The sequence below is a fragment of the Mesoplodon densirostris genome, chromosome 17 (genome assembly GCF_025265405.1).
Source record: "Mesoplodon densirostris isolate mMesDen1 chromosome 17, mMesDen1 primary haplotype, whole genome shotgun sequence".
Lineage (NCBI taxonomy): Eukaryota > Metazoa > Chordata > Mammalia > Artiodactyla > Ziphiidae > Mesoplodon > Mesoplodon densirostris.
The window spans coordinates 74,656,861-74,673,677 of NC_082677.1; the positions used below are offsets into that span (position 1 = coordinate 74,656,861).

General features: G+C 44.7%; 1 protein-coding gene and 1 long non-coding RNA gene across 2 annotated transcripts in view; one reads left to right on the forward strand and one right to left on the reverse strand.

Moving 5' to 3' along the window:
• MYO16 (myosin XVI) overlaps positions 1-16,817 on the forward strand; it is a 407,151-nt gene that overhangs the window by 352,903 nt on the left and 37,431 nt on the right. The window lies entirely within an intron of this gene.
• Positions 9,884-12,958, reverse strand: LOC132477583 (uncharacterized). Its single transcript, XR_009530295.1, has 3 exons — positions 12,762-12,958; positions 10,857-11,042; positions 9,884-10,057 (listed from the first exon to the last, which is right to left on the reverse strand). It is a non-coding gene; the product is annotated as an uncharacterized LOC132477583 (long non-coding RNA).

Consider the following 16,817-nt stretch of genomic DNA (forward strand, 5'->3'; position numbering starts at 1 on the left):
GGTGTTCGTGATTTACTGGAGTCCTGGGACTTCTCCCCTTTAAGATTTTAAATCTCCTTCTTTACCCTTTTTATATTTCAAAATATTCTTCTCTTCACCTGAAATAGCTTCCTTACCAAATAATCCAGTGGGCGGCTAATTCCGCCTCAATGCACCTGAATTAATTACAGCTCATTTCTTGGACCGTTGTGATATGGGGAAACTGCACTGCAGATTTGCAGAAGGGTTCAAAATATTCCCCTCACTTCTTTAGAAAGTGACCTTGCAGAGATTAAACTGCTCCCTATTACCCTGCTAGAGGTATTTCCAGTTAAAATATAAAGGATGGTGAGCTGCGTATAGAAAATGAGGTCCTTTGGTGTTTAATTCTACAACGTCACTACTCCATAGACTTAATATCCATATGCGATTTCATAAACATCATGTCCCTCAAAACAGTTCATTTTCTATAGACTCTTGGATATTCAATCTGAGGTACACAGGTCACAGAAATTCTAAGAGTCCGGGATGCAGGTATAGACAAAATGTGATTGTGCAGGTGACAGATGTGACTGCAGCCTGGCAGGGGTAGTATCAGCAGCAAGTAGCTGCAGTGCTTTCTATGCTCCAGGCATTGTTTTAATAACCTGTTTAGTTCTCACAAGACTAAAATGTATCTGCTGTTAACATCCCCATTCTACAGATGGGAAAACTAAGGCATAGAGATTAAACTTGCTCAAAGTCTCCCTCCTTTGAGAGACACAGCCTGACTTGAATGCAGTGATTCTGGCTCCAGGGGCATTTGTCTTGGCTACCTGCCCAGGACTGCAGGGGGAAAAAAAACAACAAAAAACAGAGGATAAGCCTTTAAAAATTCATATTTGCTCACCTGAGGTGCAACAAGTAAGAGTCCTACAGTTTAGATGGAGAAAACTGTTTCATAAAGTCAAAAATTCCAAACATGTACTTTACAGATCATGGATGTAAACAATTGTGGAATACCCACTGGGCCCTTAAAATGAAGAATGACTAAATGTTTAATTGTCTGTGACTTTTTGGTTATCCCATTCATTCACAAGGTGTTTTTCATCTGATGCCATAATATGATTAATATTATTATGCTAATTATTTATAGTTACTTAGTTCAAAAAGTAAGAGACCTAATTCAAATGCAGGGGGAAAGTCATTGGCTTCTTGGGGCCACGAGGGTGCGCCATTGTTCCAGATGGCTCCATGGCAGCTGGTTGTTTATCTAGAACATGAAGTAAAATGAGCATGTTATTCTGTACCCGTTGAAAAAGATCAGGATGATCGAGCTTTGACAACAATGCAGTACACCTCAGAAATCTGGAGAAGAATGTGGAGGAGGAGTCTGATTTGCAGAATATTCTGTGAAAAAACATTATTTTGTTACTCTCTGATACTGTGCATCTTTAGTTTATATGATATAAATACGTAGTTAAAAATTATATTGACAACAAAAAATATAGAGAGACAATATTTCTTCGCATATAATAGGTGTTTATTAAATACATTTGATGAAAACCTACCTAAAAAAGAAAAAGCAGTTTTACATATATTTGGTAAATCTGGCCCTTGTGGCATTTTTACACATAAGAACCACTGAAGCCAAATGGCAATTACTCTTAATTTCAAATATTTAATTTCATTGCATAAACACTCCAAGTAAGAATATTTTGAGTTTTTAAATCAAAGTATTATTCAAATGAATTTTTTACAGCATGATACTTAATTCCACAGGGCCATTTGTTTTCAAAAGAATTATTTTTAAAGTCGGCTTTATGGAAAATTTCAAACATACAAAAGTAGAGAATAGATTAATGAACTCTCTCTGTGGCCAATCTTAGCTCATCTCCAGTTTTCTCCACCATCAATGGATTACTTGGAAGTATGTCCCAATGTCAAATCAATTTACTAATAAATATTTATAAACCTTTTATCAGAAAAGTCCTTTAGAAAAAATAAAAGGCTTATTCTTAAGTCACTTTAATTAGTACAGACCAGTCAATCCTTTTGAGCCTCATGAATGTGAGATTGTTGCTCAGGACAGAAGCCACCTCTGGATGCTGGAGACTCGTTTTTCATGATATAACCAAAATAATTCTCAGGAGTTAGCTTTCCACCAAAACAACACTGGCCTGCGAGATCTTCCACAGGTTCTTTGAGCACAGCTCCAGACGTGGGCAGCTGTGCAAGACAACTTTTCTACTACCACAACAAGTGTGGATTTCTAAATATCACATCCAAACAGAACTAAGTATGAAAGATCAAGGTCCCAAAAGACATACGGTTGCATCTTAAATCAACATTGTGTGAGGTTTTGATGCCTCACTGCCGAATGAAGTACAATTCCTTATGCATTGTTCAGCAACAAGAAGATGCTTTAACATCAGTGAACTATCACAGAATTACAGGCAGAAGCCTCGGACCTGCTTGAGGACAGTGTTGGTAAATTGCCATTCTCTGCTCCTGGTGTTTGAGACAGAAGTTGAGACACCATCTTTGTTTAATCTGTGATGCATTGTAATGAAATTGCGGCATACGAAATTGGTCCTCCTCCTGCAGATGTCTAGATGCCATCATGAGATGCAGGGCTTGACATCCTGGAGCCTTCTTGCCTCCATGCAGGCTCTACTAGCAGTTTATCCGTGCCGAGCTGTTAATCTTTCTCACTCCCTAGCCGCTTTGCTTTCTCTCCATGGTGATTTATTTGTGAGGGGTGGTGGCCTGAGGCTTCATGAAAATTATAAAGGGCGTGGAGAGCAAGCACATAGTTTACTGATGTGTAGTTGAGCGCGCACTCCTGCCTCTCATAAAGGTCTCCCTCCTGTGAAAGGAAGGAATTCCACTGCCTTCTGGAACCATTTTAAATCAACCCTAAGTTTCCCTCATTTTCCAAATGAGTAAGTCCTCCGGGAAGACGAGCTTCCCATCCCCAGAGAAGCAAGCTGTCCATTTATCACTAGGTGGCTATCAGGCGAGGATGAGCTATGGAAATGGCTCCCCCTACCGTATCCGTGAACCTGAGCTTTCACATAAGGAGAGTAGATCTCTGTGAGAAAAGGATGTTTTCACCCAGTTCCCGGCCCTGCTGCAGTGAAGGAGGGTATCTGTGTTTGGGACTGGCAACTGGACATTGCAGTGTTTCTAATTCCCCAGATGTCCAATAGAAATAATACTTTGTCTATCTCCGCTTGGAAATGAGCTTTCAAATGGAGTAAATTGATCAGTAGCCAAACATACCTATGTTAAGAGCACAAAGCTCTTTGTCTTCTATGTTAAATTGGACAGTTGAAAAAAATGCCTAATATTTGTTGTGAATGTGGTGACATTTTTCTCCCAGTTTACGGCACCTTCTCTCTCTAAATGCCCAAGAATTCACACAGGGAAATTGTGCAACCAGGGACCCATAAAACAGGACTTGTATTAACTTGTAGAGCTAATTCCCTTGTAGTCATCCAAAAAGCATTCACTTAATGTGAGCACGGGGCTTGCCACAGGGAATCCAAAGTAGAGAGAAAGAAATCGGTGTGCCCTGCCCTGTCCAGGCAGTGCGGGTGGCAGGTGGGTCCACCCCATTTCAATGAGAGGCTTTACGTGGGGGCTATAAACCATGAGTGGGTCTGTAACTGAACCCCAAGTGGCCTGTGAACCCCAGGGGTTTGCTTGTACCTTGTTTCGGGAGAGGTTGCACAGACTTCATCACAATGTGCCGGTGAGCAGGGCACGGTGCGGGGCCGCTGCCGCAGATGTGCACAGCTGGCGTGCCTGGCAGCCCAGAGGGGAAGTGCGTGACGCCTGCAGTCAGGGAGAGCCTCACGCCAGGGCTGGCACGTGGGCAAGAAGGGTGGTGGGAACAATGACGGGGCGTGGAGTTAGTTTCCCGGGTGCATAGGGGAGCCGGTATGGCAGCCAGAGGAAGCCACGTGTGGTGAGCCCTGCCTCTAAACGTGAGTTCAGGGTACCTGGTCCTCTTAGCATCTGGCCATGAGCCTTGAAGGAGAGAGAGAGAAAACAGAGGGCCCATGGAAGCAGGGCAGGATGAGCTTCCGACCTGGAAGCTCCACAACAAGGCCTGGAAACATCTCCAACATTCCTCTTCTGTCCCGTGAGAATTCAGCATTCACCCTTAGGATCTCCCCTACAAAGTAAGAGCCAAAGGAAGAAAGAGAACCAAACCGGTAGTAGCAATTCTGGGTATGTGCATGTGACCTCAGAGGATGGTAACTACTCAGAAACGCTCTGTAACACTGGTCATGGTGTTCTGTTAATAGTGTTAATAGCTAATGTTTGTAAGTGGCTCTTTCCTGTCGGCCAAGCATGCAGACGTCCCTCTTCTCCCCGGGTTCTGTCTGTGAGACCAGAGGTGCAGGTGTCAGCCTCTCCATCCACCAACGAGCAGTCGTAGACTTTGAGGGATGAAGTGATTTTCCCATAATCGCAGAAACTGATCAGTCCCAGAGTCAGGAATCAAACACGTCTCTGTTCTCTCAGACCCTGGGTCCTTTCTACTGTGGCATTCTTCGTCTGCAAAAAAAATTAAAGTGTTAAAATGATACCCAGTCCCTGTCTCAGAAAGTAATTCCTTTCTGAAGTTAAGATAAACTCCTTACCAGGAAAAGATATGGGAGAAGGACGTATAAAACTTTTCTTTTTGTAAAAACGAAAAAGCAAAAGGCCACATAAAACTGTTGTAAATGTTCCTAAGGGACACAGAAGTGTCAGTTTGGAGCCGAGGCCGTGTCCCCTGAGTGCCCCTTGGCCTTGCGCCCACCTTCTTGATAAAACCCTTTCTACTCTCTGGTCCCACAAACTGTCCTCCCTAGGGTCAGGGATCCACAGCACACAGGTTGGACCCGAATAATTCCTCACCTTCAAAAGGATTGCTTGCTCACTTTCTGTCTCCCTTTGACTCAGCCTCTGTGAGGTTTGGCTTGGGAACAGTTCCTGATTACAGGTGAGCAATCGCTCACAGCAGTTGTTTTCACTTGCAAAGCGCTCACCCAGCATCTTTCCTTAAGGAAGTATTTAACTCTGCGGGATGTGAGTGTCAGGATGTGAGTGTCCGTCCCGGGAGTGGAGCGTCTCAGATGCCTGCTCAGGACCAGCCAAAAGGTAAAGCTGTAGTGAGCTCTCACCCTGTCCCAGGGCCACGCTAAGGGCTGCACAGGTGATCAGAAGTGGTTCTCAGCAGCCAGCATGATTGGGGCGGGAGAAAGGCACAGCCAAAAAAGCCCTCATCTGTGTCTCTATGGCAACTTTTTATTTCCAAAGTTACGTGGCTATAGAGACAGAAATATAGATAATGGCAAAATTAGAAACATGGCTGAAAAAAATAATAGTGGCAGGCCCGTACTCAGAGCCCCTCAATAAATGTTTGTTGGGAGAATCTTAAACTCAGAGGTCTCCTGAGCTTGGTACTTCCACCAGGCACAGCTGCTTCATTCTTCCTTGAAACCCAGGAGCCAAAGCAACCAGAGAGTTGTGACAATTAAATATTTAGATCAACCTGATCAAAAAGTTACCCTTTGAATAGTGTGAATTATCCTGGGAAATTAGCTTAACGTCTTGGCTGTGAGTCTACAGCTGCCAGCATGCCTTCAGACCAGAGATAGGTATCTTGCACAAATAGTTCATCATTTTTGAGATGAGCCAGAAGAGGCAGAGAAGCCATCCCAGCTCGGCTGTTCTCTAATGCACAGTCAGTGGGAGGAGACTCTTTTGTACCTGGAATTCTGGAAAAAAGGGCAGTCTTTTCAGAAGTGGATTATCTTTCCTAACCAGTAAATATTTTTCATACCATCAACCCGTTAAAGCAAGCAGCCATTGTGTGTTGGGGGTCTCTAGACTAGGTTTTGAATTAAATGCCCACTGGGGGCTCCAAAGAGAAACCCCGTGCTTTATCCTCTAAGCCACTCAGCAACTCTCCCAAAGCAAGTTAATAAAGACCTTCCTGGCTATCCGCATCTCATTATTGCCACAGAATACAATATCCCGGGTTTTCTTCCTTTTGTGAAGAAACTCTTAGAAGGGACAGGGTACATGGAAAGTTTTCCTAAAGATGAGCTGGGCCGCTGCCATGTTCTCTCCTTAAGAGGATTGGAAGAGAAAAAGCTGTTTCTTAATTACCTAAGAGTGTTTAGGTTCTTTAGGCTGGCTTGAATCATTTTTATGATTAATTCTCAGATTAGCCTAGAAAATTCCTCACCACCTGAGAGCCAGCTATATTCAATGTCATTTTACCCACTGCCCTATCCCATGAGTCAGCAGCCATCCCCTCACACCCGCTGTGTGTGAAGCTTCTCAGACCTTTTTCTATGCTGGTTTTCACTTCTTTCTTTTTCTGGTTTCTCCTTGAAACCAGAAATGTTCATACTTAGACATTGTACACTGACAATATCCCGAGCAATTGCAATTTTACATTCAGTAATACATGTTAATTTTAATAAGCCAATCTAGTTTGCTTTCCTCCCCACACACGTGACTCAGTCCTAAAATATGCAGGGACCAAAGCATGGCAGACATGAACTGGAGCCGAGATGACACACGTTTACAATGGAACACTCACGGTAGCATACCTGAGAATTTGTGTATTACCCAAGCCCTGCAAAACCTACAAAAGAGCTTCTTCACACCCAAAACTCTGACTCATGATCAAACATACTCTTCCCCCCCGTCCCCTGGCCAAAATGTCCATTTTAAAGAATGGAAGAACTGGCATATGTGCACTGTAGGTACAACAGGGTAATTCCCAAGCAAATGGGCATGTTTTCGATCTTAGTTTTACTATTCTCCTTTGATGTGGAAAGATCCAGGAAGGAGTAAGAGAAGACTTGAGCAAAGCAGTGGGTGAAAACTACCCCTATTCAGGCATTTCCACGTTACTGAAACGGGAACCAAAGCTTGCAGCCCTTAAATTACTTCCTGAAGTCACATCTGTTTGTCGGAGTTATGTTTGCTTAATTCCAGTTCTCAGGTGAGATCACCAGCAGGACAGGGCCAGGCTGGATTTAGAAGCAGGATGGAGGGCATCCATTTACATCCATTTAAAGTAGCCTAACGCCCGCAATACTCTTACCAGTTCACATGTCTTTTTTCAAGTAAATAACCAATGCCCAGCAGCAGATTGTCTACAGCAGAAGAGTATAGTTGTTTTTAATTTTCATGAGAATTATATTGACTTTGTCTTGTCTCTTGGTATTTAACCACCTTTATATATGGCTTGTAATGGATACCCTCCTGGATTTTTAATAGAAACTTGTGTTAAGAATAACTACTGGGCCTCCCTGGTGGCGCAGTGGTTGGGGGTCCGCCTGCCAATGCAGGGGACACGGGTTCGTGCCCCGGTCCGGGAAGATCCCACATGCCGCGGAGCAGCTGGGCCCGTGAGCCATGGCCGCTGAGCCTGCACGTCCGGAACCTGTGCTCTGCAGCGGGAGGGGCCACAACAGTGAGAGGCCCGTGCACCGCAAAAAAAAAAAAAAAAAAAAAAAAAAGAATAACCACTTCATGGACCTAGAGATTATCATACTAGGTGAAGTAAGTCAGAAAGAGAAAGACAAATATCATGCGATATCACTTATACGTGGAATCTAAAATATGACACATGAACTTATTTACAAAACAGAAACAGACTCACAGACATAGAAAACAAACTCATGGTTACCAAAGGGGAAAGGGGTGGGGGCGATAAATTAGGAGGTTGGGATTAACAGGTACACACCACTATATATAAAATATATAACCAACAAGGACCTACTGTCTAGCACAGGAATTCTATGCAGTATCTTGTAATAACCTATAAGGGAAAAGAATCTGAAAAATAATATATATATAACTGAATCACTTTGCTGTACCCCCGAAACTAACACAGCATTGTAAATCAACTATACTCCAATATAAAATAAATTTTTTAAAAAAAAACTGAAAGAAAGAATAACTACTTCAGTCCTTGAGAAAAATATGTAACCTACGTTTGCTCCATTTAAGGGACACCAGCTCGTGCTCCCGTCGTGACATGCCTTCCAGTGCCTTCTGTCCATCCCCTACCCACCACATGAAACTTAGCACAACCAGATATTTGGTTGAATTGCATACGTGTCAAACGAGACAGTAAAACTCTAATGGCTGGCGTTCATTTCACTGATGTAGTTCACTTACCCAGGCTGGAAATCATGTCTAATCTCCAGAGGCTGGGACAGCGACATGGGGCAGAGGCACTGGGCTTCTGTGTGGTGATGAGGGATTATAATAATGTCTTTTTAATCTGATGATCATTAGAAAACCCAGCAATGTGGTCCAGCTGCTAATCAGAGAGCATTTCCATTGCTGCAGGGGTCAAATCCATCTTAAGGAACCCTCTGTAATGATTTTAGGGAAAAGGTTCCATTTTTCAGACAATAAAATCATTCTATGACATTGCCCCCAAGACACAAAGTCCTTTTCAGGATTAAAAAAATCAGAGGTTCACTTCAGGCAAAATGATTCAATGAGTAACAATATTTGTGTTGCTGTTTGCTACTTGCCTCAAGTTTTCAAAGAGGTTTGGAAAAATCGTTAAATGAGAAGGGCGGGCTTCATTCATTTATTCAAAATACGCATTGAGGGTGTGTTTTGTGCAAGGCGTTGTACTAAATTGTATGGATTTTAAAAGTAAAATATGGGATCTGCTCAGAAGCAGCTCACAGCAGGGAAACACGAGAGATCCGAGGTACCCAGGCAGCAAGAAACCTTGTCCATGAAGATACTGTTTGGGTTTCTCAAACTGCTTACCCTTCATGCTTGTGAAATGCTGCATTTTTATTCAATTCATTCTACTCTCTTTCGTTTTAAAATGCTTATCATGACCCACTAAATTGATTTTCCAACCCATAAATATGTCCTTTGCAACACTGATCTGGAAGGTAAGATTTATCTAGAGGGAAGGAGGAGGGTGAAACCAAAGCAGTGAGAGAAACAGGCTGAGACCAGTGCGTCTTGCACCGTAAGAGGAGGGTTTATGCAAGGACGTGATGGCATCACCAAGTGATGTTTTGGAGGAGCTACACCAGGGTGTGTGCAAAGGGTTTTCCTACATTCATGTACTGGTAAACATATATGCTTTAAAAATGAAGGATGAGAAATGCTTAGCTGTGGGCCCATGAGGATGGGACCGCCACCTCCTGACTGGCTCCGAGGGTTTTTCTTCCTGTAGTTCTGGGTGAGATGAAAGCCTCTGAGATCAGCTCAGCCTTTCCCTCAGTGTCCCTCCCAGTGTCCCATCCTTCCCGAGTGACCGACATCTCTGTGATGTGACACCGCCACTGCGACGGCTCCGGGGACATTCAGTCACAGGCACATAGGGTTTGAAGGCACAAGGAATTAGTAGTGTCCACCCGTCTACTACTTCTGTAAAGGACACAATCATGGGATCCATCAAAGAAACAGGCCACATGGCTTGAGGAGAATTCTGACTTGAAGTCTGTATAGATATTTTTAATTTGTTATGTAAGACCTCAGAGCTGCTGCCTAGCAGCCACCCGGGGTGGGCAGTGGGGCTGATCTACAGATGTGCAGGGCACCACCAGGCTGTTAAAACGTGGCCATGTCTCTGCACCAGTGGAAATCACTGCGGTCCTGAGCCCTCCGGGGTTCCCAAGCCCCAGCCCCGGGGGTCTTGCCCCAGGCCTGCCCTGTGTTCTCCTCATGAAATGTGCCCGCAGGCAGAGGCTTGAGGTCTGTGGCTCCTGCCTGTTTTCATTGGTCCTGGCTTGTGACCTTGGGGCTCTTAAATATCTGGGGTGGATAAAGTTTATAATTAGTTCTGAACAAGGATTTTGAAAAGACTCAGTATACACCACTGCATTTTGGCTTTGAACTTTTGCTGATTTTACTGGTTCTCTCTGACCCGGCTGCAACTACATCAGTGAAATGAATGCCAACAATGAGAGTTTGTCTCGTATGACATGTAAGTGATTCAGCCACGTCTCTGGTTGTTCTGAGGTTCACGCCGTGAAGGTAGGGGATGGACAGAAGGCACTAGAGCAGCATGTTGTGACGGGAGCACGAGCTGGTGTCCCTGAAATGGAGCAAACGTAGATTATATACTTCTCAAGGACTGAAGTAGTTGTTCTTCAACAATTTAGCTAAACATTAAAAATCCAAGAAGGGCTCCAGGACGAGCTAAGTATAAAGGTGGGGCTTCCCTGGTGGCGCAGTGGTTGAGAGTCCGCCTGCTGATGCAGGGGACACGGGTTCATGCCCCGGTCCGGGAAGATCCCACGTGCCACGGAGCGGCTGGGCCCATAAGCCATGGCCGCTGAGCCTCCGCCTCCGGAGCCTGTGCTCTGCAACGGTAGAGGCCACAGCAGTGAGAGGCCTGCGTACCGCAAAAAAATAAATAAATAAATAAATATATATATATATATATATATATATATATATATATATATAAAGGTGGTTAAATACCGAGAGACAAAATATAGTCAATACAATTCTCATGGAAATGAAAACATAAATAAATAAACAGTTCTTATTCTAAAGGGATCCGCTGCTGGGTGTTGGTTGTTCCCATGAGAAAGGATGTAGAACCTGATGGAGGTGTCTTGGGGGTACCCTCCTTGTTTTTTCAGATGGTAGGTATTACCAGTCTCCCATCCATGTGACACCATACAAGTGTCAACAAATACCGAAAGCTCCCAATAAATGAAAAGGAATATCGTCCTCTCCACCTTTGCTTTCTGGAGAAAAGCACACACCTAAACCAGGACATACACTGTCAACCTAGTGCAGCTGTGCAGGTGTGGCGTTCCAGGCCTCCTGGAGTTATGTTACCACCTGACATTGAGGAAATGTAAAAATACCAGCTATATAAATACCCGCGTGACCCATGAGATTAGACACGAGGAACGGGCCTCCAGTCCAGGCCAGCTTGTCGTTTAGATGTTGCATATTCAGCTCCTTATAGGGGAGGCGAGCTCCAGGGAAAGGAAGGGTGGCCACGCTTCTTCCCGCGATGGCAGGGACAGGAGAGTTGGGCCCAAAAGGAGCCACAGCTCGTCAAACTGAAAAGAAAGTTGACACAACATAATTCTCTGTGCCTTTTTGGTTTCTGCAAACCTTATTTATACTGACAGTCATTTTTTAGCTTTACTATGGGTACATTCTTGCCCTGCTCAGCACATATGTTGTTGAAGATATCACTCTATTTCCTGCCTCGGTTGGTGTTTTTAGCACAAACCATCTCCTAAGACTTGGCAGGGGAGTGGGTGGCGGGAGCTAAGGCGGGTGGGCAAGGAAGCCCTTTCCTTCCACCCGACTTAACCCCAAGCGTGCGTCTTGGTGACACTTTCTGCCGCAGAAGACTGCTCAACACACAAGGTCAAGAGCAATCTTGATCTATTCAAGAATGATGATTTCATAAAGGTTTTTTTTTTTTTTTTTTTTAAGTAGGGAGGAACCCTGGGGGCCAGCTCTAGCCTCTTAGGGTAAGAAGCAAGTCCAGCTAATACATGTTCTCAACCCACCCATCCTTGCCTGTCGCCGCAGTGTTGTACTTCTCTGCTTCTTGAGTTATCAGTTCTTACAGCCATATGACCATGTTGTGGAATGCGGCTGCCACAAAAGTCATCACATGGGGACATCATTTGGTCCCCAACACTGGTAGACATGGAAGCCCTCTCTTGATCCATTTCTGGGACTATTAGCAAAGGGGTGATGAAGTCTGGTTCACGTCGCTTAGGGTCAGTTAGACTCCTGCTGTTCAAAACACACGCCTCTTCCGTGTGCCCTCCTGACCACACCTCTTTGATAATTTGGCCTCTGCTGACATCTCACATCTCCTTACACAACGCCCCACGTGAAATCTCTCTTCCTGTTTGAGTTTAGGACCAGCCACTGTGTCTACCTGAATCCCTACCCTTGACATTTGTTTTTCTCTGAGGCGATCTTCCAGACGTCTGGGTTATACTCTCATGGATAAGAAAAAGTCTTATTCGTGTCCTAGAAACCTGTTAGAGTGCAGGGGGCCTGGGGAGTGATCTCTGGATCCTTATTTTTGTGTGTGTGTTTTTTCCTCATGTGCAATAATGTAAGATTTCAGAGAAATAAGAGATTTAAAAGGCATTGTTCCTTGGAACTCAAAGTAGATTTGGTTTAGCACAAGCTGGATGCCGATTTCGGGTCTGAGCAGTCCTACCCACGTGTAGTGATACACCATCTATGTGTGTCTGTCAGCAGAGTCGAGCTGCGACTTCTCAATTTTAAAAACGGGAGGCTGAGAAGCAGCAGGACCGCGCCAGGCTCCTGCCTCAGACTTTGTACTTTTCCTTAATGCCAAATAGGAAAAAACAAGCACATTCCTCCCTGCAGTAGCCTTTCTGCAGAGGAATTTTCCTATAGAGTTGCAGAATGAATGATCGCCAGCATGAGTAATGAGTTTAAAATGTATGTTCACATTTTTTATGCCTTGCATAGCACTCTCAACCTTAAATCAGTCAAACAGCTATCGTTTGTTTTTCTCTTGCGTTCGTTCCAGAAACCTGGATCTTAATCTCATCCGTTTCCAAAATACACCCTAAAGCTATCTCAAATCCAGGTCACCCAGAGGGAAGTGATGTTTTTAAGCATTCTTCCCAAAGAAACACTCCATGGCTCGGTCCTTCCTCCTTCTCCTTGACCTTTCTGTGGCATTTGGTGCCGTGAGCCTCCCCCTGCTTCAAGAAGCCTTTCGCCTCTGCCAGCCACCCACCCTCCGTCCCGCGCGCTCCGCACTCTGTGCTTACATCTGACCGTTCGTATCCACTGTCACATGTGCTCTGCCGTCTGCCTCTTTACTTGTAGGAATGTCACTTTTCCTGGAAGAGATCCTCCCTCCCGAGAGAGTTTTAACTGTCCCCCAGACATTATCTTTTCAGTCCTAACAAACGCTCTTGTTCAAATCATCGCCACTCGGTTTAACGCTTGGGTAGGAGGCTGTCACTTCAGAGTCCACACTCGCAGCCCTATAACCACATCCTCCTCGCTGGTCCTGGCTGGGCTCCCAGGGATCTGTAACTCAGTGAAACCCCACTTGCCCTGCTCCTGCAGCTGCCCAAGTCTAAATTCTCACTGCTCTTCTGTTTCCAATCTCTCTTCGAAGCTGGTCAGCTGTACACCTTTGTGGCTGGATGAACAACACTTTACAGATACAGCCTCCTTCCAGGCACACCCTCACTCGGATACTTGCTGGAATTCCCTGTGTGATGCCCAGGACGGTCCAGGCTCCTCCCACACCCCAGGGCAGCGCTGCGGCAGAGCCCGTGAGGTGCTCCCTCTGCTGCTCTACATTGCGGCTTCCTTTTCCCTCCTCGTCGCCGCATTCTGTCCCTGCTTGCAAATCCCGTGTTTTCTCCCCATGCTCGCCCTGCGGGGCTCACCTGGCCACCAAAGCCCCCGCCTCTTCTGTGGATCCCTGGGCATTTGCACGGCTTTCCTTTCTGCCCCTGGTCTGCTGCTGAAGGTGCTCTGGAGACGATCACCTTCGAGTTGATCACCTTTTGTGTCGAGTCACCATCCAGAAGCTTGAGAAGAGGCATGTTAGGATGCACCCTGGATCTCCTGTACATGTTGGCATTTTAAGTGTCAAAGGCTTTAACACACACACACAAAACCCAGCCAACATTAACTCAGCTGAGCATCCCACAATGACTATTACAGATTATTCACCCCTAAATCCCCCAAGATAGTTGGACACTCATCTGTGCTTTTTCTTCTTGCACTTTGTCAATTGTTTCCATACATTCTTGTCATTTATTGTGTCTTACCACCCCTCTAGAATGGGAGCATTTAAGGAATCATTTCTTTTAGGTATATATTTCTAAAAGCTCTTGGCTAATTCTTTGCATACCATTTGAACGTGTGTAGGACTTTAGAATTACGTGTTCCATCCCTGGAGAAGCCTCCTGATGTAGAGGAGGAGTGTGGTTGGCCCACGGCTCATCACTCTGCATTCAGCTCACACAAAGCCCCCAGAGTGGCCACCAATTCAAGGGCATCTCACTGTTTCCCACGGATGGACTAGCCCCTGTGCCTTTTGCCACTTTCCTCTGGCAGTAGATTTGGAGGGAGTTCTCTGAGTCGCTCACCACACTCACGTGTTTCTCGAGAGCCCCAAACTTATTCAAGGAGTCATCTTCCTCCCTAGTAAGAAGCTTCCCTCCTCCCCTGAAAATCTTTGCATCCTTTTCCTGAGAGAAGTTCCTCTGCTTAGCCTCCGTCTCCCAGCAAAACCCTGCTTCCTCTCCTCTTCCAGATATGTCCCCTTCCGTGAACTTACACCTCTGACTCCCAGGTAAACTTGCACTCCAGTCCTGTGACCAGTGAAGAGTTAGGCTTTTTCTGCTCGGACATTGCTCTGAGGATCGTGTAAAACAGCAGCAAGCTTTCATGGAGTATCAGTGAAAGCCAGATGTCATGCGCCCTTGTCACCTTATTCACTGACATCTCCCAGCGAGAGTCAAGTCCTAGGATCCAGGACTGGATCAGATGCATTGCTGCCAGGGCCCTCTATGTTTGGGACAGGTTCTGGGGTTTTTTTGTTTTCAAGAAATTGAAACTTATGCAATTGGGGGAAGGAGAAACTTCTTTAAGAAAAAGAATAAAAATGGCCAAAATTTAGGGAGCAAAGTGGATGTTTATTTAAAATGACAAGACAAAGCAAAGCAAAATACTCATGGTTCTGTGCTTAGAACAGTGCCTGTGCACACTAGATGCTCAATAAAGATCTGCTGAAAGAAAAAGAAAGAAGAAGAAGTAACAAAAAAATCACTACAACAACATTGCTGTAGAAATTTTGTCAGAAAAAGCTGTCAGGCACACAGATGTTAACTGTGGGTGCTTTGCTTAACTCTCACGGGCCTTAGCAGTGGTCTTTGAAAGTGGCATGCGATCTGGAGCCTCCCGTGTAGACTTGGGGTCAACCGGCTTCCACCCGTCTCCAGCCTTCAAGATTCCAGGAGTCAACACTGACCAAGTCAATGATAATTTCCTGACATTCGACATTGTAAAACCATGTAAACTAAGACTTTTTTAAAAAGCAACTATGCATGAACCTTGTGTATTTGTAGGACAACAATGACATAATTATCAGTGGTAATTAGTGGGAAAATAGTGAAAACACGAAATCTCCTACTGTTGGTCAGGAATAGATTTCCAATATTCACAAGTGTTTTCTTCTGCAAGTTAATGCTCTTAGGTTGAAATCAAACAGCTCTGGCCCTTTGATTTTGTTGGTGTTTAAAAGCTATGACATTATTATTGACTATATTCCCCACACTGTACATTTCATACCCGTGACTCATTTATTCTGTAACTGGAAGCTTCGTTCCTCTCAATCTCCCTCACCATTTCTCTCATCCTCTGCCACTCTTCCCTCTGGCAACTACCTGTTTGCTCTCTGAATCTATGACTCTGTGTCTGCTTTGTTATGTTTGTTCATTTATTTTGTTTTTTAAATTCCACATATAAGTGAAATCATACAGTAATTTGTCTTTCTCTGTCTGACTTATTTCACTTAACAAGATACCTTCAAGGTCCATCCATGTAGTCATGAATGGCAAGATTTCATTCTTTTTATGGCTGAGTAGTATTCCATTGCATATATGTACCACATCTTCTTTATCCATTCATCCGTCAGTGGGTTGCTTCCGTATCTTGGCTATTGTGTCTTGTCCAGTTTAACACTCTTAGGTAGAAAGCAAACAGCTCTGGCCCTTTGAATGAGTAAAACATGTTGACCACACACTGAAATTTCCTTACCTTAAAATGTTAAATAAGTGGAGATTAGAACTCAAGGCATATCATTAACAGTGGAAATCCTTCTATAAGTTTCCAGTAATCTCATGTGAATGGGGATAAATGATTACTGTGGTGTATGCTTTCTCTGTAATAATTCACATGAATTCTTCAGTTAGTAAACTTGTCAACTATTTCACAGTTACACAGAGTGTGGTTTCTTTAAGAAAGTGGATTTTTTATAGCAATGTTGTTGTATTCATTCATTTATTATTCTTTTTTCTCTTTCTTTCAACAAATACTTATTGAGCACCTACTATGTGCAGGCACCCTTGGAGGCACCGAGATTGCATTTGAGCTCGTGGTGTCGATTTTCTGGAAGGTGGAGACAGAAAACAAACAAACGCTTGAAGCATAACATGTCATGTGATGAGAAGGACCGTGTAGAAAGCTAAAGCAAGTTGTGAGGACAGAAATTGACCTGGGGAAGGGAGAGGGGTGCCATTTTCCAGAAGGTTGTTGGGAAGGCCTTTCTGCTCAGGGTAGTTAGCACGGAGCCCTGAACAAAGTGCAGAGGCCCCGGCTTCACTCTGGGAGAGTTAGAGGATGAGTGCAGGGATGCAGAGAAGCTGGTGGGGTGGGGGAGGGGTGTGGCAGATGGGCAGTTGGAAATGAGGTCCAAGGCGAGCAGGAAGCAGGGTCCTGGAGGGTCCCTCAGCCTCAGGAAGCCTTTGGATCATGACCTGAGCAAAATAAGAAACCGGTGGAGAGATGTGAGTGGGAAATGGCATGAACTGACTTTTTTTTTTTAATTAAAAAAGAAATCTTTTTTCTTTTGGCTATGCCACGTGACACGTGGCATCTCAGTTCCCCGACCAGGGATCGAACCAGCACCCCCTGCAGTGGAAGCATGGAGTCTTAACCATTGGACCGCCAGGGAAATCCCATGACTTAGCTTTTAAAGCAGGGTTTGTCAACATCGGCCCTGTTGACATCCCAGGCCAGATGTCTTGTCCCCCAGTCTTCATCCTGGAGGCCTGTCCTGTGCATTGTAGGGGGTTTTGCAG